We start from the raw sequence: 23,232 nt of genomic DNA, 5'->3' as shown, positions 1-23,232 counted from the left end.
TTGACCTCCAGGCCAACTGGCTATGAGAGTCAGCTGTGTCTGCAGTGGGAGAGCTTCTGTGCTGGATCTCTAGGGCGGTGCTAATCTGGCGTTTGCCTGAGGCTATCTGGTAAATGGCTCTGCGCAGGGCTTGGGCGGGGCGGGTTCCCAGGGATCAACAGGCCAGTGGAGGGAGGAGTTATGGCTGGTCTCAGTTCCGTCCCTAGGGGCTCTGCCTCACAGAGTCCCAGCAACCGCTGCAAACCTCGGAGAGAAAGCTGCCTTTGATTTCCGACCTAAGCCAGACAGTCCCGCTTCTCCCGTTTGAGTCTGGGTCCCTAGAGATTCGCCTGGATCTGGAGCTCAGAGTCTGAAACTCCCTCCCAACTGAAAACAACAACTGCGCCCTCTGCCACCAGCCCACTCCGCGCGCCCTCCGAACCTTAGTATTTCACTTCAGCACTGCGCCTCCTCTGAGTCTGGGTATGATATTCTCTTTCCTCCTAGTTGTAGAATTTCCACTCAGCTAGCCTTCCTGTGCTTCTGGATGATGTCCATTCTGTCTTTTAGTTGTATTTTTGATTGGTTGTTCGAGGCAGCAATCCAGGACCTATACATCTTATAACTCAAATTTCGTACCCTTTGATCAATATCTTCCCTTTTCTCCAACCCCCAGCTTTTGGTAACTACCATTCTGCTATTGCTGTAATGTGTTGGACGTTTTATAAAGAACTTCCACATATATGTGAGATTCATGAGATATTTGTCCTTCTGTTTCCTGCGTATTTTACTTAGCATAATGTCCACCAGGTTTTTCCATGTTGTTATGAATGGCAGAGTTTCCTTCTTTTTATATGCTGAGCAATATTCCATTTCACATTTTTTATCCATTCTTTTGTCAATGGACACTTAGGTTGTTTTGGTATCTTGGCTACTATGAATAATACTTCAATGGACACTAGGAATGCAGATATCAGTTTGAGGTACAGATTTTAATTCCTTTTGATATACATACAAAAGTGGGAATGCCAGGCCATAAGGCATTATTATTTTTATTTTTGTGAAGAACCTCCATATTATTTTCCATAATGGATATACTATTTACAGTCCCACAAAAGGTGAAAAATCTTCCATTTTCTTTATATCTTTGCTAACACTAGTTATTTTTAACTTTTTGATAATAGCCAACATAACAGGTGTGAGGGTTTTTTAAATTTTTATTGATTAAGTTATTACATATGTGTACTTATCCCCACATTACCCCTATCCCCCCACTCACGCCCCAACAGGTTTGAGGTGTTAATGTCACATAGTTTTGATTTGTATTTCCGAATGATTAATAATATTGACATGATATTGTAGATAGAAAACCCTAAAGACTCCATCAAAAAACTATAGATCTAATAAATGAATTTAGAAATGTAGCAGGATACAAAATTAACAACCAGAAATCTATGGCTTTTTTATACACAAGCAATTAACTCACAGACATAGAAACTAAAAACAAACAAACAACAACAACAATAAACAATCCCATTTGCAGGGAAACACAGGACTTGCTTGGAATGTCTATAAGGAGAATTATCCAAAAGGTCGGGGGCCTCTGAAGGGAACTTGACGAAGGTGGCAGTCCCTACCTTGACTTTTCTAAACAAGTCTGAGCCCCCAGGGTGTTTTGCTAGAAGCTCTATGTTTAGTCTTTAAAGATCCAACCTTGTAGAAGCATACACTTTCTTAAGGATACTTACCCTGATGATTGTATCTAGAGATTAATTTTAATTCAAGCTGTTATGACAATAAAAACCAAAGGAGGTAGGCGAACATGACTACATGATGGTGATAACCAAATTGTGCTTTAGCCCTCTCTTTCACAGAAACGTGTGTTAGAGTAATCATTCATCCATCGTTCAGGGTCTGCCGCTAAGCCCTGGAACACATTTACCATTGCAACAAAAAAATTAAGATACCTAGGAATAAATTTAATCAAGGAAGTAAAAGACCTGTACTCAGACAATTACAGGACACTGAAAAAAGAGATAGAGGAAGACATAAACAAATGCAAGAAAATACCGTGTTCATGGATTGGTAGAATTAACATCATTAAAATGTCCATACTACCCAAAGCAATCTATAGATTCAATGCAATCCCCATTAAAATACCAATGGAATACTTCAAAGACATAGGAAAAAAATCTCCAAAAATTCATGTGAAATAAAAAAGACCCCCAAATAGGGGAAACAATCTTGAGAAAGAAGAGCAAAGTTGGAGGCATCATAATACCAGATATAAAGCAGTACTACAAAGCCACTATTCTCAAAACTGCCTGGTACTGGCACAAGAACAGACATATAGACCAATGGAACAGAGCAGAGAACCCAGAGATTGACCCAAGCTATTATGCTCAATTAATATTTGACAAAGGAGGCAAGAACATACAACGAAGTCAAGACAGTTTCTCCAATAAATGGTGTTGGGAGAATTGGTCAAATAAATGCAAAAAAATGAAACTAGACCACCAACTCACACCATACACAAAAATAAACTCAAATGGATAAAGGGCTTAAATGTAAGATAGGAAACCATAAAAATCCTAGAAGAAGCCATAGGCAGCAAAATAGCAAACATTTGTCATAGCAATATCTTTACCGATACAGCTCCTAGGGCAATGGGAACTAAGGAGAAAATAAACAAATGGGACTGCATCAAAATAAAAAGCTTCTGCACAGCAAAAGAAAGCATCAACAAAACAACAAGAAAGCCCACGGCATGGGGAAACATATTTGCCAATGTTATCTCCTTTAAGGTATTAATTTCCAAAATTTATAGGGAACTCATACAACTTAACAAAAGGAAGATAAACAATCCAATAAAAAAAAAATGGGCAAAGGACCTAAATAGACACTTTTTCAAAAGAAGACATACAGAAGGCCAAGAGACATATGAAAACATACTCAAAGTTACTAATCATCTGAGAGATGCAAATCAAAACAACAATGAGGTACCATCTCACACCTGTCAGAATGGCTATCAGCAACGAATCAACAAACGACAAGGGCTGGAGAGGATGTGGAGAAAAAAGAACCCTCTTGCACATCTGGTGGGAATGCAGACTGGTGCAGCCACTGTGGAAAATAGTATGACCCAGTAGTCCCACTTCTAGGAATATATCCCAAGAAACCAAAAACACCAATCAGAAAGAATATATGCACCCCTATGTTCATAGCAGCAGAATTTACAATTGGTAAGATTTGGAAACAGCCTAAGTGCCCGTCAGCAGATGAGTGGATTAAAAAATTGTGGTACATCTACACAATGGAATACTACACTGCTCTAAAAAAAAGGAATTCTTACATTTGCAACATCATTGATGGAACTCGAGAGCATTTTGCTAAGTAAAATAAGCCAGTCAGAGAAAGATAAATATCACATGATCTCACTCATTTGTGGAATATAATGCACAACATAAACTGATGGAAAAAACATAGACTCAGAGTCATAGAGGCATGGAACAAACTGTCCAACCTATGAAGGAAGGCGGAGGGTGAGAGGGTAGGAGATCAACCAAAGGACTTGTATGCATGCATATGAGCATAACCAATGACACAGATGGGGGTGGTGGTGGTGAGGGCATGTGCTGGGGTAGTGTGAGGGCGGCCAGAGAGATGTCAATGGGTGAAAAAGGAGACTTATGGAGTACTGTAAACAATAAAGATAAAAAATAATAATGATGCTGATCATCTTTTCATGTACATATTTGTATGGTTATTTTTTTGAAAAATATTCAGTTCCTCTGCATGATTATTGTTTTTTGCTATAAAGTTGTATGATTTCTTATACATATTGAATGTTAACATTTTAGGAGATCCATGGTCTTCAAGTATTTACTCCCATCCACAGACAGTACAAGAGACCACCCTTTGCCTCTTGTGAATTATTGACAACTTTGTTGAAAATTAATTAACCACACGTGTGAATTTCTTTCTAGGCGCTTTATTTTATTCCATTGCTCTTTGTGTCTATTTTCATGCCAGTGCAATAGAGTTTGGATTACTAAAGCTATTTAATACAATTTGAAATCAGGAAGTGTGGAGTTTGCAGCTATGATCTTTTTGCACAAAATTATTTTAACTCTTTGTGATCTTCTGTGGTTCCATATGAATGTTAAGCTTATTATTTTCTTTCTGTGAAAAATTTCACTGGATATTTGCTAGGGATTGAATTGAATCTGTATATTACTTTGAATAGAAAAAGACTATGTCTGTTCCTGTGCCAATACCAGGCAGTTTTGAGAACAGTGCCTTTGTAACACAGCTTGATATCTGGTATTGAGATCCCTCTTACTTTGTTCTTCTTTCTCAGGATTGCTGCAGCTATTCATGGTATTTTTGTTTGTTTGGGTTTTTGTTTGTTTGTTTTTCTTTTCTGAGATTAATTTTTGGAGAGTTCATTCTAGGTTTGTAAAATATGCCATTGGCATTTTAATGGGGATTGCATTGAATCTATGGATTGCTTTGGGTACTATGGACATTTTAATGATGTTGATTCTACCAATACATGAACATGACATGTTCTGCCATCTGTTTATGACTTCCTCTATCTCTTTTTTCAGTGTCCTGTAGTTTTCCAAGTACAGGTCTTTTACCTACTTAGTTAAATTTCTTCCTAGATATCTTAATTGTTTTGGTGAGATGGTAAATGGGGTTGTTTTTTAATCTCTCTTTCTATAAGTTCAATATTGGTATATGAAATTGCCATAGAATTATTGGCATTAATTTAGTATCCTGCTATGTTGCCAAATTCATTTATTAAATCTAATCATTTTTTGATGGAGCCTTCAGGGTTTTCTAAGTACAGTATCATGTCATCTGTGAATAATGACAGTTTTACATTTTCTTTTCCAATATGGATACCTTTTATTTGTTCTTCTTGTCTAATTGTTATGGCAAGCACTTCCAGATCTATGTCAAGCAGTAGTGGTGAAACTGGGCATCCATGTCTTGTTCCTGTTTTTAGGGGAAATGGTTTCAGTTTTTGCCCATTGAGTATGATGTTGACTGTAGGTTTGTCATATAAGGCTTTTATTGTGTTGAAGTATGATCACTCTATTTCCATTTTGCTGAGAGTTTTTATTAAGAAAGAGTGTCGGGTTTTGTCAAATGCCTTTTCTGCATCAATTAATATGACTATATAGTTTTTATTTCTCAATTTGTATATGTGATTTATTGATTTGTGGGTATTGTGCCATCCATGCATCCCCCGGATAAATCCTACTTGGTCATGGTGTATGAGCTTTCTGATGTAATGCTGGATCTAATTTGTTAGAATTTTGTTGAGGATTTTGGAATCTATGTTCATGAGGGATATTGGCCTGTAATTATCTTTCATAGTATTGTCTTTATCTGGTTTTGGTATTAGGGTGATGCTGGCTTCATAGAATAAGCTTGGAAGTGTTCCTTTCTCTTGAATTTTTTTGAATTGTCTGAGGAAGTTAGGTTTTAGCTCTTCCTTGAATGTTTGGTAAAACTCCCCTGTGAAGCCATTTTGCCCCGGCATTTTGTTTGCCGGAAGCTTTTTGATGACTGCTTAAATTTCCTCCATAGTTATTGGACTATTGAGATATTTAGATTTTTCCTGATTGATTTTTGGAAAGTTTTATTTTTCTAGGAATATGTCCATTTCCTCTAGGTTGTCTAGGTTGTTTGAATTGATTTTTTCATAGTATTTTTTAACAATCCTTGGTATTTCTGTGGGGTCTGTTGTTATTTCGCCTCTTTCACTTGTGATTTTGTTTATTTGTGTCCTCTCTCTTTGCTTCTTGGTGAGCCTGGCTAGAGGTTCATCAATCTTGTTTATCCTTTCAAAGAACCAGCTCTTAGTTTCATTGATCTTTTGTATTTTTTTTTGTTGTTGTTGTTGTTTGTTTGTTTGTTTGTTTGTCATTTATTTCTGCTCTGATCTTTATTATCTACTTCTTTCTGCTCACTCTGGGCTTTTCTTGTTAATTTATTTCTAATTCTTTAAGTTGTAGAGTTAGATGATTTATTACCATTTGTTTGTTTGTTTGTTTTTTCGAGGTAGGCCTGTAGAGCTATAAACTTCCCTCTCAGGACTACTTTCATTGAGTCCCATAGCTTTTGGATTATTGGGTTTTCATTGTCATTCATTTCCAGGGTTTTTTTTCAATCTTTAATTTATTTATTGATTAAGGTATTACATATATGACCTCATCTCCCCCATAACCCCCCCCCAACTCATGCCCTCGCCCCCCTGCTGTCTGTATCCATTGTTTGGGCTTATATGCATTCATACAAGACTTTTGGTTGAGCTCTCCCCCTTACCCCCACCTTCCCCTACTTTTGTTCTGAGGTTTGACAGTTTTATCGCTGCTTCTCTGTCTCTGGATCTATCCCTTTTCATCAGCCTATGTTGTTCACTATATTCCACAAATGAGTGAGATCATGTGGTATTTATCTTTTTCTGACTGGCTTATTTCACTTAGCATAATACTCTCCAGTTCCATCCATGCTGTTGCAAAGGGTAAGAACTCCTTCTTTCTTACTGCAGCGTAGTATTCCATTGTGTAGATGTACCACAGTTTTTTAATCCATTCATGTGCTGATGGGCACTTAGGCTGTTTCCAAATCTTAGCTATGGTGAATTGTGCTGCTATGAACATAGGGATGCATATATCCTTTCTGATTGGTGTTTCTAGCTTCTTGGGATATATTCCTAGAAGTGGGATCACTGGGTCAAATGGGAGTTCCATTTTTAGTTTTTTGAGGAAGCTCCATACTGTTCTCCACAGTGACTGCACCAGTCTGCATTCCCACCAGCAATGCAGAAGGGTTCCTTTTTCTCCACATCCTCTCCAACACTTGTTTGTTGATTTGTTGATGATAGCCATTCTGACAGGTGTGAGATGATACTGCATTGTCATTTTGATTTGCATCTCTTGTATAATTAGTGACTTTGAGCATGTTTTCATATGTCTTTCAGCCTTCTGTATGTCCTCTTTCAAAAAGTGTCAATTTAGGTCCGTTGTTCATTTTTTTATTGGATTATTTATCTTCCTTTTGTTAAGTTGCATGAGTTCCCTATAAATGCTGAAGGTTAAACCCTTATCGGTGATAACATTAGCAAATATGTTCTCCCATGCAGTGGGCTTTCTTGTTGTTGTTTTTTTATAGTTTCCTTTGCTGTGCAAAAGCTTTTTATTTTTATGTAGTCCCATTTGTTTACTTTAGCTTTAGTTTCCATTGCCCTAGGAGCAGTATCAGTGAAGAAATTCCTTCTGCATATGTGTGCGATTTCGCTGCCTATGGATTCCTCTAGTATTTTTATGGTTTCCCATTCTACATTTAAGTCCTTTATCCATTTTGAGTTTATTTTTGTCTATGGTGTAAGTTGGTGTCCTAGTTTCATCTTTTTGCATGTATCTGTCCAATTTTCCCAACACCATTTATTGAAGAGCCTGTGTTGACACCTTTGTATGCTCTTGCCTCCTTTGTCAAATATTAATTGGGCATAGTGGTTTGGGCCTGGGTTCTCTATTTTATTACTTTCATGTACATGTCTGTTCTTGTGCCAGTACCAAGCTGTTTTAAGAATAGTGGCTTTGTAATACAGCTTGGTATCTGGTATTGAGATCCCACCTACTTTGTTCTTCTTTCTCAGGATTCCTGAAGCTATCCAAGGTCTCCTTTTATTCCAGATGAATTTTTGGAATGTTCGTTCTAGATCTGTGAAATATGCCATTGGTATTTTAATGGGGATTGCATTGAATCTATAGACTAGAGGCCTGGTACACAAAAATTTGTGCACTCGGGGACGGGGGGTGACCCTCAGCCCAGTCTGTGCCCTCTCTCAGTCTGGAACCACTCAGGGGATGACCACCTGCTGGCTGAGGCCTTCTCTCTGGGGTTTGGGCCTAAGATGGCAATGAGACATCCCTCTGGAAGCCTCACAGCCATCAGGGGATGTCGATTTGCCAGCCGGGAGCCGACCTAAGCAGCAGTCGGACATCCTTAGCACTGCTGAGGAGGCAGGAGAGGCTCCCACCACCACCACTGTACTGGCAGCCATCAGCCTGACTTGCGGCTGAGCAGAGCTCCCCCATGCGAGAGCGCCCTGACCACCAGAGGGCAGCTCCTGCATTGAGCGTCTGACCCCTGTTGGTCAGTGTGTGTCATAGTGACCAGTCATTCCCAGTGTTTCTGCTGTTGGGGTCAGTTTGCATATTATTCTATTACTATATAGGATAGAGGCCTGGTGCACAGGTGGAGGCTGTCTGGTTTGCCCTGAAGGGTGTCCCGGATCAGGGTGGGTGTCCCGCTTGGGTGCCTGGCCAGCCTGGGTGAGGGGCTGATGGCTGTTTTCAGGCTGCCCACACCCTCTTCAGGGTGGGGGTCCCCAGTGGAGTGCATGGCCAGTTTGGATGAGGGGCTGATGGCTGTTTTCAGGCTGCCTGCACCCCTTTCTGAGTTGGGGTCTCCACTGGGGTGCCTGGCCAACCTGGATGAGGGGTTGAGGGCTGTTTTCAGGCAAGCCAAGCATCCAACTGAAACTCCCAGTCTCTCCTTTTTTTCCTTCTTTTTTTTTTATTCTGGGATTTATTTACCTTCTATAATTGAAACTTTGTTGCAGCTTCAGCTACGAGGCCGGCTGGCTGAAAGCAGGTATCTGGGGTTTGTTTAGCTTCTATAATTGCAACATTATTGCTTAGACTGGAGCTCAGAGCCAGGCTGCACCAGGCGGGGAACCTTGGCTTCCTCCATCACTGGAGGAAGCAATCCTCCTGCTCACTTCGCTGCCTGGCTGCTGGCCACCATCTTTGTTGGCAGTTAATTTGCATATTGCCCTGATTAGCCAATGGGAAGTGTAGCGGAGGTATGGTTGATTACCATGTTTGTTTATTATTAGATAGGATTGCTTTGGGTAGTATGGACATTTTGATGACGTTGATTTTACCAACCCAAGAACATGGTATGTTCTTCCATCTGTTTATGTCTTCCTCTATCTCTTTTTTCAGTGTCCTGTAATTTTTCACATATAGGTCTTTTACTGCCTTAGTTAAGTTTATTCCTAGGCATCTTAATTTTTTTGGTGCGATGGTAAATGGGATTTCTTTTTTAGTCCTATTTTCTGTAAGTTCACTATTTGTGTAAAGAAATGCCATAGATTTCTTGGCATTAATTTTGTATCCTGCTACATTACCTAATTCATTTTTTAAGTCTAATAATTTTTTGATGGAGTCTTTAGGGTTCTCTATGCACAGTATCATGTCATCTGCAAATAAAGACAGTTTTACTTTTCTTTCAATTTGGATGCCTTTTATTTCTTGTTCTTGTCTGATCGCAACGGCTAGTACTTCTAGTACTATGTCGAACAGGAGTGGTGATAGTGGGCATCCCTGTCTTGTGCCTGTTTTTAGGGGAAATGATTTTAGTTTACGACTATTGAGTATGATGTTGGCTGTGGGTTTGTCATATATGGCTTTTATTATGTTGAGGTATGATCCTTCTATTCCCACCTTGCTGAGAGTTTTTATCAAGAAAGGGTGTTGGATTTTGTCAAATGCTTTTTCCACATCAATTGATATGATTATGTGATTTTTACTCTCAATTTCTTTATGTGATGTATCACGTTTATTGATTTGTGGATATTGTGCCATCCTTGCATCCCCGGGATAAATCCTTTTGGTCATGGTGTATGATCTTTCTGATGTACTGCTGGATCCGATTTGCTAAAATTTTGTTGAGTATTTTGGTATCTATGTTTATGAGGGATATTGGCCTATAATTCTCTTTCATTGTGTTGTCTTTATCTGGTTTTGGTATTAGGGTTATGCTGGCTTCATAGAATGAACTTGGAAGTTTTTCCTTCCTCTTGACTTTTTTGGAATAGTCTGAGGAGGATACGTTTTAGTTCTTCCTTGAATGTTTGGTAAAACTCCCCTGTGAAGCCGTCTGGCCCTGGGCTTTTGTTTGCTGGAAGCTTTTTGATGACTGCTTCAATTTCTTCCATAGTTAGTGGCCTATTGAAATTTTCAGACTCTTCCTGAGTGAATTTTGGAAGGTTTTATTTTTCTAGGCATATGTCCTTTTCCTTCAGGTTGTCTTGTTTGTTGGAGTAGAGTTTTTCATAGTATTTTTTTAACAATCCTTGGTATTTCTGTGGGGTCTGTTGTTATTTCGCCTTTTTCATTTGTGATTTTGTTTATTTGGGTCCTCTATCTTTTCTTCTTGGTGAGTCTGGCTAAAGGTTTATTAATCTTGTTTATCCTTTCAAAGAACCAGCTCTTGGTTTCATTGATTTTTTGTATCATTTTTTGGTCTCTATATCATTTATTTCTGTTCTGATCTTTATTATCTCCTTCCTTCTGCTCACTCTGGGCTTTTCTTTTTGCTCTCTTTCTAATTCGTTGAGTTGTAGAGTTAGGTGATTAATATCATTTTTTCTTGTTTTTTGAGGTAGGCCTATAGAGCTATAAACTTCTCTCTCAGGAGTGCTTTCATTGTGTCCCATACATTTTGGATTGTTGTGTTTTTATTGTCATTAGTTTCCAGGATGTTTTTGATTTCTTCTTTGATCTCATTGGTAACCCAATCATCATTTAATAGCATGTGATTCAGCTTCCAAGTGTTTTAATTTTTTGATTGTTTTTATTGTAGTTTATTTCTAATATTAGGCCATTGTGGTCTGGGGAGATATTTGATATGATTTCAATTTTCTTGAATTTGGAGAGATTTTGTCTGAGACCCAATATGTGGTCTATCTCACTCTGCTTCCGGTCACTGCGTCAGCCAGTAGGGGGAGTCGAGCTAGCTTAATAAAGGACCCTCTGCTTTTGCATCGGACTGGCTGGCTCCCTGGTGTGGTTTTCTTGGGGATCTTGAAATCTGGGCACAATATTTGGGGGCTCGCAGGGATCCCCAACACCATCAAGGGACCCCCAGTCTGGAGGGCCTGACTGACCGTGGTAGGTGTCTGTGTCATTGTGTGTTCTGTTCTGTGTAAGCTCGTTTCTGAAATCTGTAAATGCCCGTAATAATGATCTAAGTGGACGCACAGGGGGATCACGGGCGGAGGAGTCAGGGGACACCTCGATCCTCCATCTGAAGGGGTGCATTTTTGCTTCCGCACAGTCGGAAGGTCGGTAGGAACCCCTCTATCTGAGACAAGGCGGGTCGCTCCCGCTGGTTGGCGTGCAGCCATCATCTAGCTTTCGGTTTTTCCTTCCATGGTGTTGAAAGGCTGTACATTTTTTGGGGCCCTTTAGTTGTTTGTGTTTCCGTTTTATTTTGTGGACTTGCTGGATGGACATTATGATGGACTCAGACAGCTCCTTTGGGTATTGTGATAGATCATTTCAAGAAGCTTGGGGGAAGCTGTAGAGCTCCCTCAGGAGTTGGGAAGTTATTGTTTAAACTCTGAATGAATGTCTGGTGAAAGTATGTGAATGTGGAGGGAGGGGGCCTGCCTTCTCTCCTCCTTTGTGTGGCTATCTGAGTATGCCTAGTATGAAGTCTAGATGATAGAAGTTAATCTATTAATTGAAAATGCCTTATATTTTATTTAAAAGGTATTCTTAAATGTAAAAGCATTGATTTGAAAAATGCTAAGCATTTAATTTGCAACTAAGATTTAAAGCTCTGAAAGTTTAAGGTCTTTTTTCTTGCCGTTAAAAAGTTTAAAGCTCCACTTTTTTTAGTGGAGGGAGGGGTAGACACGCCCTTCCCCTAGCAGGCAGGTAATCTGATTCCCACCAGCAGCCATCTTAGGAATGTTAGTTTGCATTTAAATGGCGACACCTTTTGCTAGCCGACCTTCCCAGAAAAGGTCAAGCAGCCAAAAGGTGGCTCTTTTGAAATCAGCTTTCCACCAGTAATCCCTAGGCAGAAAAAACATGGTTTAAAGTTCTGCAATATAATGTTGGCCATCTATCTTTTAGGGGTTTTGGTTTGCTCTTCCCTTGTTTATTGTGAGAATGAGGAAATCATCTTTTCTGTCAGAGAACAGTTTAGACAGCCACAATGTTGAGCTGCCTGACTTGGCAGCCGCCATGTTGGCCGCATGGCCTGCTGTGCGGCTGAGGGCCGCCATCTTGGAACAGTAAAGGCCCCTTCCTCTGACTTAGTCAATCACAAAAGGAATGTCTGCTCACTGAGGCAGGATGGGATTTCAGGGGTGGAGTTTTAAGGCGGAGTTTTACTAAGGAAATGCAGAAGGGGCAGAAAGTGTGCCTGCCTCTCAGATTTATTTAATACTATTTTTAAGAAGATATATTTAATGCTTAATAAATTAGCAATCACGGTCTTAATATAATATTAGTGATATAATAAACCAATGTTTTGAGCAGTTGGCTTTATAAGGGCTGACAATAGAGCTCGTATTTCTTAAAAGGCTTGTAGATAAAGAATTGAAAAGCTTTTACAAATTCATAAATGCATCCAGGATTTCTGTGCACATGTAAAGGGAAAAGGCCAGTTTAAAAACGAGTGCGCATAGTTTTGAGCTGAACTTGACCTTTTGCTCTGTACAGAATAAAAACCCAAGACTGTTTTGGCCTTAAAAATGGAGGAGATGAACCTGACAAAGAAATACAGGCTGGTTTCCCAAGGCAACTTAATGTGGCTCTTTTGAAATTTCCCGCCCTGAGGCAAGTACCACCAGGAAGTTGATAGTCAAGTTTGCATGTGAATAGCTATGGGTTTGCTTCTTGAATTCCCCAGCAGGAAAATTGTGACCATTTTGAAATTTAGCAGCTATGCCAGGATAGCAGTAATCCAATTTCTAAAGTAAAATACCATTATTTCAGGTAGAAACTGGTTTCATACTGATCTTAGAGGGCTCCAGTTCAGTGTTCTGGAGACCCAGGACATGCCTAAGTATAACCTATGTTACCCAAGGCTGTGGTTTAAATTGTATGCTGTCTCTGCTTCTGTAAATTGATCTGTCCTTATTGCTTAAATATGTATCTTTGTTGTTTAAAATTGTTTAGTGAAATTTCTATGTCTCTTAAAAAATTATTGAATATATTGTTAATCACCTAAAAATTAAGGCTAAGAATTCTAGCTACCTGGAAAGCATGGCCTTGGTGTGATGGAAGGAAAAGAAATGTTAAATGGATAGTAAACCAGTGAGCTGGGACTGGTCACTGATGGTGGATTGTGAAAAGGGCTGGATGTGTCCTAACTTCTCCTTCCTTGGTACCCCTGAAACGTCAGAGGGTACTTCTGGCCTTGGTTTTCCAATGTGTTTAATCTGTCGATTTTGTTGTTTCGCCAAAATCCTCTTGAAGGACATTGAATGGTTCTTTCCTTCCTCTTTAACTTTTGGGGGATTGTGTGAATGAATTACTGATGTAGATTATCAAGGATCTCTAAGGGACTTATTCTGTATCTCAACACAACTGAAACTGATTTGTTGGTATTTTGTGGTATAAATATAACATACACCTCAAAATTCTTAATGGGGAATGTATCTAATTATCGTGTCTATTTAATCTTAATTTCCTTGTTCAATATGAGTACCGTTTCTATCTGGATGAGACATAGGTCAAGAATCCTGTCCTGGAATGTGGGAAAGGGAGGCCCCCACATCTGTTCCTGTCAGGCCCCCATCAGGGGACTTGGGCGGTGTTCCTGTTATCTGCTCAAGATCCCAAGACTGTAAAGGTACTTGTTAACTGAAAGGATGTAATTGTAAATATTTATTTGATGTTTGTATGTCTACTTGGGTATAATTATTTGTTCATGTAAGTGTAGATGCTTGATTTCTTTAAGGCTGAGTGCTCTGACCGATAGCAAAGTGCCTTGAGTGGCCACTGGAATCTTTCCCCAAGGGCGCTTGCTCTCTGTCAGAGGTGGAATCAGCCCGCGTAACTAGTAAACATCTGTCTGTTTGTTTGCTGGGAACTTTGATTTGCTATGTGATATTCTGTGATGGGTTGGGATTTTGAAATTCTGGGGTAGATTTAAAAGGTATTTGTAGCTTTTCTAGTCTAATTGGGACTTTTAAGGATGGGGCTCACATTTCCTCAGGGCAAAGATTTCATGGGCCCTTCCCCCTGCCTGTGCTGAATTAAATAATACAGGCCAGTGTCATTTGGCATACTGGTTAAAGGAAAACAATGGGCCTTAGAATCTGTAAAGGTGGGAGGGAATGAAGCTGGTCAAATGTACTGAAAGGGTTTGGTACCTGTTGCTGCTAGCAAAGGAGGGGCTGATACCCCCTTCTAGTGCACTCCCTTGAAAGAGACCTGGTTGCTGCTCTGCCACAAAGGGAACTGGTAGAAAGGCAAGAAAGCAGAGCGCTGTAACTAATAAACAGGGTTACCTAGAAGCCATCAGGGCTTTGAAGTTCTCCAAAAGAGGAGGAATCTGACTCAGAGATTGGTGGGGACTGGGTGGCTCTCCTATCATGTTTGGCAGGCCACCCCCTATAAAACCCTTTTCTTTAACTATCTCTTTCCTTGAGAGGGCTCCAGAGGGCGCACGGGGACATTTGGCCGCGCCTCCGCGCCATCTACAAGACCAGCCCAACCCCAACTCCTCATCAGCACAGACCAGGAGATTGGGTCTACGTCAGAAGGCACCGCCAGGAGACCCTAGAGCTACGTTGGAAGGGTCCCTACACTGTGGTGCTGACAACCCCCACTGCTCTCAAGGTAGACGGCGTCGCCACCTGGGTCCATCACACTCACGTCTGGTCAGCGGACCCATCCATGCAACCCAACCCGAACCCGCTCATGCTCAAGCTCAAGCTACGGCGTGCTCGACCTGCCTGATGCCGGTAACATGACTCGCGATCACTCCTGTCACCAGGAGCCCCCCACAATACTGTGTAATACACTTAGATAATGCCTGCATCTTCATGGACATGGCTCCAAAGAGACAAGGACAATTTATAAAATCACACGTTTAGTAGCAGAAGATTTGGTTGCCTGAAGCAGCAGTGATGCCAATATTATGTTTCATTGTATTGATATGTTATATTAACCTTTGATTCTTTTGCAGGTTTGAATGTATGTTGGCTGTCCTGGAAGGGAGCTGTGTGGGGTGACCCCCAGAAGTAAAGGGTGTCTAGCTGCCAAAAGGGCAGGTGCCCAACTGGGCAGGGAGGGATGCCCATCAGGTTTTGGTCTCTGTTGAGAGACAGCTAACAGTTGGCAGCCTGTAATACTGTCTTGCAGGCCTGAGTCACCATGCCCATGTCAGGGGTAGTAAAGCTGGAAAAAGCCTGTTTAGAATAGAAGGTTTGAGGCATGGTTATGCATAGAAAGAAGGTTTTATGCCAACAGTTACTGTTTTGTTTTAAATCCATGAAAAGGAATTAGCAGGGAAAGTCAGAAAAATCTTAGAGTAGATCAGTATGTTTTTCTCTTTATGTAATTCCTCCGAAATCTGGCAATGCTAAGTAAGTCATGGCAATGCATTTCTTTGCATAGATCCAATAAGACTGGTTCCTAATAGTGGTTTTATTAACGAAAAACTTTGACGGGAGTATCATGTTTTAAAGAGCTCTGTCTGAACTCTAAAGACTTGAAGACAGTAAAAAGGCCATGAAGAAAGCCTGGTATCCTGCTTGGGAGCCCTGAAGATGGCTGGCGCTGAAGTGTCAGGCCCATGCCCTACCATCACTGGCGGATGGTAAGAGTAGAAGGGGAGCAGTAAAGATGCCTCTGCATCCCTGCACAACCCCCACACACTCTGGGCCGCAACGAGTAGGAGGGCTACTGAGATGGGCCTTAAAGCCTGGAGCGTGGGCTCAGGTGGAGTTGCTACAGGTGAAGGATTCACCTAACTCAGCAGATACTGCAGGCAGGCCTGATGCCAGCTGGATGGCTTGACTTCCTGGCCCTATGGGGCACATTAAGAATCAACCATGAAATTCCAGCAAAGGTAGTCAGTTACCATTCTTGTTGTGTTTATGCAAACATCAGGACAGTAGTTAAATTAATCTTGATTTGGCTTTTTTTTGATAGCCATGGAGGAATTTTAAGAAGAAAAATCCTATTTCAATAGAAGTTGCTAAATCTAAAATGTTCTTTCCCTTCCACGGGGCCATTTGTTAAGCGTATAGGGATAGTTCAGTTGATAGTTCTGTGTGCCCACTACAGGCCTCTAGCAATGGTGAAATGGAAATGCAGTCCGTCTCATGACTGAGCCGGAAGTTCCAAGACAAAGGGGGGAATGAAAGGGCGAGGGCTATGCCCTCCATCTTGCCCTGTACCTTCCATGTTGGGGCAGCCGCCATTTGCTCAAGAGAGTACCTTCTTCCCGGAAGCCCAGGCCCCTGCTGGCCACACCAGGGATTTCTTTAACCAACCAATGACAATCAAGGGACGTGCTCACCATAGAGATGACCACATCCTGTGTAAGAAGACCCGACTGGCGCCTGGCCAATCAGCAGGGCCCACAGTCAGCTCCCCTCCCCTCGCTCCACCCCCTATTAAAACCCTGTTTCTCCCACGGCAGTTTCACTCTGCTTCCGGTTGCTGTGTCGGCCAGGAGGGGGAGTCGAGCTAGCTCAATAAAGGACCCTCTGCTTTTGCACTGGAAAAAAAAAAGAAAAAAAAAAAGAAAATGTCCCATGTGCACTTGAGAAGAACATATATTCCATAGTTTCAGGATGAAATGTTATGAACATGTCAATTAAGTCCATCTGATCTAGTGATTCATTTAGGATTTCTGTTTCTTTGCAGATTTTTTGTCTAGAGGATTTATCCAATGATATCAGTGCAGTATTAAAGTCCCCTACTATGATTATATTGTTGTGGATCTCTTTATTAATATCTTCCAGGAGTTTTTATGTTTGTTTGTTTGTTTTTTTTATGAGTTTGTGTGCTCCTGCATTGGGTACATATATGTTTACCTGGGTTATATCCTCCTCTTGTATTGATACCTTTTGTATTATGAAGTGGCCTTCATTATCTTTTATTATAGCCTTCTCCTTTGAGGTCTATTTTGTCAGATATAAGTATTGCTACCCCATTTTTTTTTTCATTTCCATTTGCCTGAAAGATATTTTTCCATCCTTTCACATTCAGTCTGTGTGAGTCTCTTGTTCTGATGTGGGTCTCTTGTAGACAGCATATATATGGGTCATGTGTTTTTTTTAATCCATTTAGCCATTCAATGTCTTTTGATTGGAGCATTTAGTCAGTTTACATTTAGAGTTATTATTGACAGGTACTTGTTTCTAGTCATTTTTATTTTTTTGTGCCTCTGTTTCTTCTTTCGTTTTTATTTTTTCGTTTTGCCATTCCCTTTAGCATTTCTTGCATTGCTAGCTTGGTAGTGATAAGCTCCCTTAGCCTTTTTTTTTTTTTTTTCTGTGAAGCTCCTTATTTCCTCTTCAATTTTGAAGGATAGCTTTGCTGTATAGAGTATTCTTGGATTCAGTACCTTGATTTGCACCACTTTGTAAATTTACTTCCGTTCCTTTCTGGCCTGATATGTTTCTGTTGGGAAATCATTTGATAATATAATGGGAAACCCTTTGTAGGTAACTTTCTGTCTCTCTCTTGCAGCCTTTAAGAGTCTCTCTTTGTCTTGAACGTTTGCATCATAATTACTATGTGTCTTTTTGTGGGTCTTTTTGTGTTCATCTTGTTTGGGACTCTCTGTGCCTGTGTGACTTTTTACTTCCCCACATTAGGGAAATTTTCTGACATTATTTCTTCAAATAGGTTGTTCCTCTTCCTGTCATTCTGGCACCTCTATTATTCATATGTTGCTTCGTTTCATGTTGTCCCAAAGCTCGCTTAGGCTCTCCTCCTTTCTTTTATTTTTTTCTTCTCCAATTGCAGTTTAATTTCCATGTTTTTTCTTTCCTTGTCTTCTAATTTGCTAATTTGGTCCTCTGCTTCTCTCAGTCTACTGTTGAAACTTTCCATTTTGTTTTTTACTGCAACTGTATCACTCTTTATTTCTTCTAGATTCTTACATAAGTTGTTGATTTTTTTCATCTATTCAGGTTATGAAATATACTCTTATTCTGAATTCTTTTTCTGACATATTGCATGCCTCCGTTTCACTTAGCTGCTTTTCTGGCAATTCCCCCTCTTTCCTTTGGCGGTTTCTTTGTCTCCCCATTTTTGCTCTCACGGAAGGTTCTAGGTTTGGAAACATGCGTGGGCTGCTCCTTGGGCAGCAGTGTCTCTTTGGGTGGTGGCTGCTCTTCGGGTGTTCATGGTATCATCTTCTCCTCAGTTGGTGGTGGCTCCTGTGGTTTGTGCTGCTCCCAGCAGTGGTGGCTCCTCTGGCTGGCAGGGGCAGGCTGCTCGTGCAGTTGCTGCTCCTCAGAGAGGGGCGTGATGCTCATGAGGCTGCTGCTCCTCAGACAGAGGCTGGCTGCACGCAGTTGCTGCTGCTTGGATGGGGTGAGTTGCTCACGGGGCTGCTCCTCCTTGTATTGGGGTCGGCTGCTCATCAGATGGCGGACAGGTTCCATGCAGCTGCTGGTACTCACATAGGGGTACGCTGTACATGTAGTTCCTGTTCCTTGGAATGGGGCAGGTTTCTCACAGGGCTGCTGCTTCTCATATGGGGCAGGCTGCTCATGCGGCTGCTTCTACTCAGACAAGGGTGGGCTGCTGCTCCTCAGATGGAGGCAAGCTGGTGACATGGCTTCTGCTCCTGGGATGGGGACAGGCTGTTCCCAGAGTTGCTGCTCCTCAGATGGGGGTGGGCTGCACACAAGTAGAATTGATATTTTAACAACATTAATTATGTCAACCCATTAGCACAGGATATCTTTTCACTTATTTGTAGCTTCTTCAATTTTTTTCATCAAGTTACAGTTTTCACTGTACAGATCTTTCATCTCTTTTGTTAAGTTTGTTCTTGTCATTTATTTATTCTTTTTTAAGGTATTATAAATGGATTATTTCCTTAATTAGTTTTTTTTTTTCAGCTAGTTTGTTTTTAGTGTATAAAAACAGAAATTATTGTGTATGTTGATTTTGTGTCTGACAACTTTACTGAATTCATTTACTGGTTTTAACAGACTTTTGGTGGTGGATTTTCTCCATATAAGTTCATGTCCTTTACAAAAATAGACACTTTCACTTCTTTCTGTTTTGAATATCTTTCATTTCTTTTCCTTGACTAATTGCTTAGATTAAGACTACTAATTCTATGTTGAATAGAATTAAGAGAGTTGTCTGAGATATTTCTTTTTTTTCTTAATGTAGATATTGCCATTAAAATTTTCTCTCTTAGAACTGCTTTTGCTGCATCCTGTTTGTTATGTTATGCTTTAATTTGGTTTGTCTTGAGATTTTTTTTTTTTTACTCTTATTTTTTTTTAACCCAATGGTTGTTTAGGATCATGGTTTTAATCTCCCCATATTAATATTTAATTTTTCTTCCTGTCTTTGATTTCTAGTTTCATACCATTGTGGTTAAAAAGTATACTTTATACAATTTAAATCTTCTTAAATTTGTTGACTTGTTTCTTTGGCCTATCATATAATCTGTCCTGAAGACTATTTCATGTGTACTTGAGAAGAATTTGTATTCTGACGGTGTTGAGTGGAATCTCCTGTATATGTTTGTTAGGTCCATTGCTCTATAGTAAAGTCCAGGTCTAATACCGTTAATATTGCCTTATATACTTAAATGCTAGAATGTTGGGTGCATATACATTTACAATTATTATTTACTTTTGATGAATTGACCTACTTATCATTATATAATAACATTCTTTGTATCTTGCTATAGTTTTGACTTAAAGTTTATTTTGTCTGATATAAGTATAGCTACCAGTTCTCTTTTGGTTTCCAGTTCCATGATATATTTTTCAATCCTTTCACTTTCATTCATTTTGTGTCTTTAAAGCTGAAGTTAATATATTATAGGTACTTTTAAAATATATTCAGTCATTGTGTGTCTTTTGATTGGAGAATTTTATTATTGACTTGCACTTGTCATAATTATTGGTGGTTTCTATGAGAATTACATAAAACATCTTATGTTTTTTTAATAACCACGTAACTTCTATTGCATACAAAATCGCTACAATTTTACTCCCTCTCCCCCCATTTTATGCTTTAATGTTACAATTTACATATTTTGTATTATGTATCCATTAAAATATTTATAATAATTTCATTTTTAACTTTATATTCAAGTTATAAGTGAAAACAGCCTAAATTTGACTATGTAATTGCATTTACAAGTGAATTTTGTATTGTCATATATTTTCATATTATTATGTGCTTTTATTTCCACTTAAAGAACTCCATTTATCATTTCTTATAAGAAAGGTATAATGATGATAACTCCTTCACTTTTTGTTTGTCTGAGGATGTCTTACCTTCTCTAACCTTTCTAAAGGGCAGCTTTTCTGAATAAAATATTCCAGTGGGCAGCATTTTTTTCTTCCCACACTTTAAATGTATTAATCCATTCTCTCCTGGCCTGCAAGATTTATGCTGAAAATTATGCTGATAGCCTTAGTGTGGGTACCCTTGTATGTAAGCTCTTTTTTTCCTTGCTGCTTTCCCAATTATTTTTTTTCTCTTTAATGATTTTATTATAGTGTTTTGGTTAAGTTTTCTTTGGGTTGAGCCTCAAAGGAGCTCTTTAAAGTTTTATATACTGGATGTTCATATTTCTCCACAGACTTGAGAAGTTTTTCACGATTTTCTTTCTCTAAATAAGATTTCTTTTTTAAATGTATAATTTTAAATTGCCTAACTTTAAGTTCGATGATTCCTTCATCTGATCGATTGAGTCAGTTATTGAAGACCTTTTTGCATTTTTCAATTCATTCATTATATTCTTTAGCTCTAAAATTTATATTTGGTTCCTTTTAATTAATTTCTGTCTCTTTGTTGAACTTCTCATTTGTTCCTTTAGTGTTTTCTTTATTTTATTCAAGTTTTTATCTGTGTTCTCTTGTAGCTTACTGAGGTTCTTTAGAACCATTATTTTAAATATTTTCTTAGGCAATTAGTGGATTTTCATTTCTTTGAGGCTAATTGCTGGAAGTTTATTGTGCTCCTTTGGTGATGTCATGTTTCTTTGAATCTTTGTGACCCCTGTAGCCATGCATAAGTGTGTCTACATGTGAATAAGTAGTCACCTCATCCAGACTTTAAAGATTGGCTTTGGTAAATAAAGACCTTTGCCTGTATGTAGGGATACATAGTAGCATGCTGCAGTCCTGATTCTGGTGACATGGATTACCAAGTGCAGTGTGTGTTGTGACTATGCGTCTAAAGGAGCATAGATGATGTGCGCTCAGGCAGCTGGGTTCTGCAATGTCAGCAACTACATGTTCTTTGGCAATGACAGCTGCAGGAAATTTGAGGTAGTTTCATGGGCTGTTGAGGTTCTCAGCAGTGTCTGCAGGTCCAGTAGTTAAGAACTGGTGCAGGCGGCAGTGGTGGCTGAGGCCAGCATTGTGCATTTGATTAACTGTTGGGGACAGCTGCAGGCATATGTGTCTCAGAAGGGGCTTATTTCAGGTGCACTCACAGTGGTAAGACTGGGGCTACATCAGGAGCCAGAGCCAACTGCAGATTCATACATAGTTGCTGGGACCAGAACTGGCAACGTGCACTCACACAGAGTAGGTGTCAACCAAGGAAGTGCATAAATTAGTGCAACCAGTAATCTGGGTTGGGCCAGCTGTGGAGAAATATGCAGCTGTAGAAACCATGGCTTGCAGTGCACAAGCTATAACTGCAGGAGTTGGCTGTGGGTACAAATGTGGCAGTGGAGGCTGGCAAAGAAAGTTGTGGCTGGCTGCATGCACAAGCTCATCTATGGGTGCCAGATCAGTGGCATGCACATATGGCCACAGAGGCTAGATTTGGACATGTACATTACAGTCAAAGCTGGCCTCATGTGTTCACGGCTACAAGGGGCAAGTTTGGTGGCATGTACCTTTGCAGCTATGGGAACTGGGGAAAGGAGCCTTGATGCACACAGCTCCAAGGATTTGGGCCAACTGTACACATGTAAGTGGTGGTTACAGTGGGTCCTGGGGCTGGTGTGTCTGCAGCAGTGTTAGCCAGCCTTGCTCCAGGAGGGTTTGGGGGCAGAGAGGGACTCAGGAGGCTGAAGTCTGCAAAGTTGATAACCTGTGCAATCCTCATCAGATTAAGGTACAGTGCACCTATGGCAGTTTTATTGGCTATTGCTTTTACATTGGTGAAAATAGTTGATGTCCTGTGCAGAGCAGGCCATTGGAATCTGCAACAACAAACACTATGAGGTCCTTAGTGGTGAAAGCTGTGGGAGGGTCCAGTGTGAGAAGCTTCTGTGGTTCTCTACAGAGTAGGATACTGGGGACTAAGGCCACCCCTGCTGTGTGTTTGATATCGGTAGCTCCTGCCTCTCTTCATTGTATGTAGCTGTCTCCAGATATCTGAGCTCTGCAAGTCTCTCCAAAGATCTGAGTGAGGTAAAACTAAAATGGATTCTTCATGCAGTATACCAAAAGGTTGATGGAGCTGGAAACTCACCCTCATTTTCTTTTCCCTGAGAGGGGAACTCATAGGCCAGGGAATACCCTCTTGCACTGAACAGCACCAGGAGAATGCGCATGGTGTAAGGAAAATGAAACTAATCTTTGTCCCCTTTTTGTGCAGTTATTCTCAGGTGTTTTTTGTTTGTTTGTTTTTGCTTCATAATGTGGTTTATGTTTTTTATGTGGACTTCTGAAATCTCTCAGACTTATTTTCCATTGTGATTACTTGTTTTTTGTTTGTTTGTTTACTTGTTAAGTGGATGTAGGCTGAGATCTCTCACTCTGCTATCTTGCTAATTTCCCTTTCCCACTTTTAATAGTAAATAGAAAAATATCAATAACAGCATAAAGGAATTGAATAGCACTATATATTTCAATTGCACCCCAAAGACATATATAGAGCACTACACCCAACAACAGCAGAATACATATCTTATTCACTTGAGCATGGAACAGTCTCCAGAATAAACCATATGTTAGGCCACAAAACAATACTTGATAAATTCAGAAGGATTAAAATAATAGACCTTATATTTTCCAATCACAGTGGAATGAAAATGAAGTCAACAACAAAATTGAAACTGGAAAATTCACTAGTAAATGGATAAAAATACACAGTAAAATAACCAATGGGCCATATAATAAATCACAGGAGAAATTAGGAAAATCTTAAGATAAATGAAAAAGAAAACACAGCATAACAAAACATATGAGATGCAGCGAAAGCAGTGCTAAGAGAAATGTATAGCAATAAATGCTTACATTAA

This window comes from Myotis myotis, unplaced genomic scaffold (assembly GCF_014108235.1).
Source record: "Myotis myotis isolate mMyoMyo1 unplaced genomic scaffold, mMyoMyo1.p scaffold_m19_p_4, whole genome shotgun sequence".
NCBI lineage: Eukaryota > Metazoa > Chordata > Mammalia > Chiroptera > Vespertilionidae > Myotis > Myotis myotis.
Note: the sequence above shows the minus strand (reverse complement) of the source record.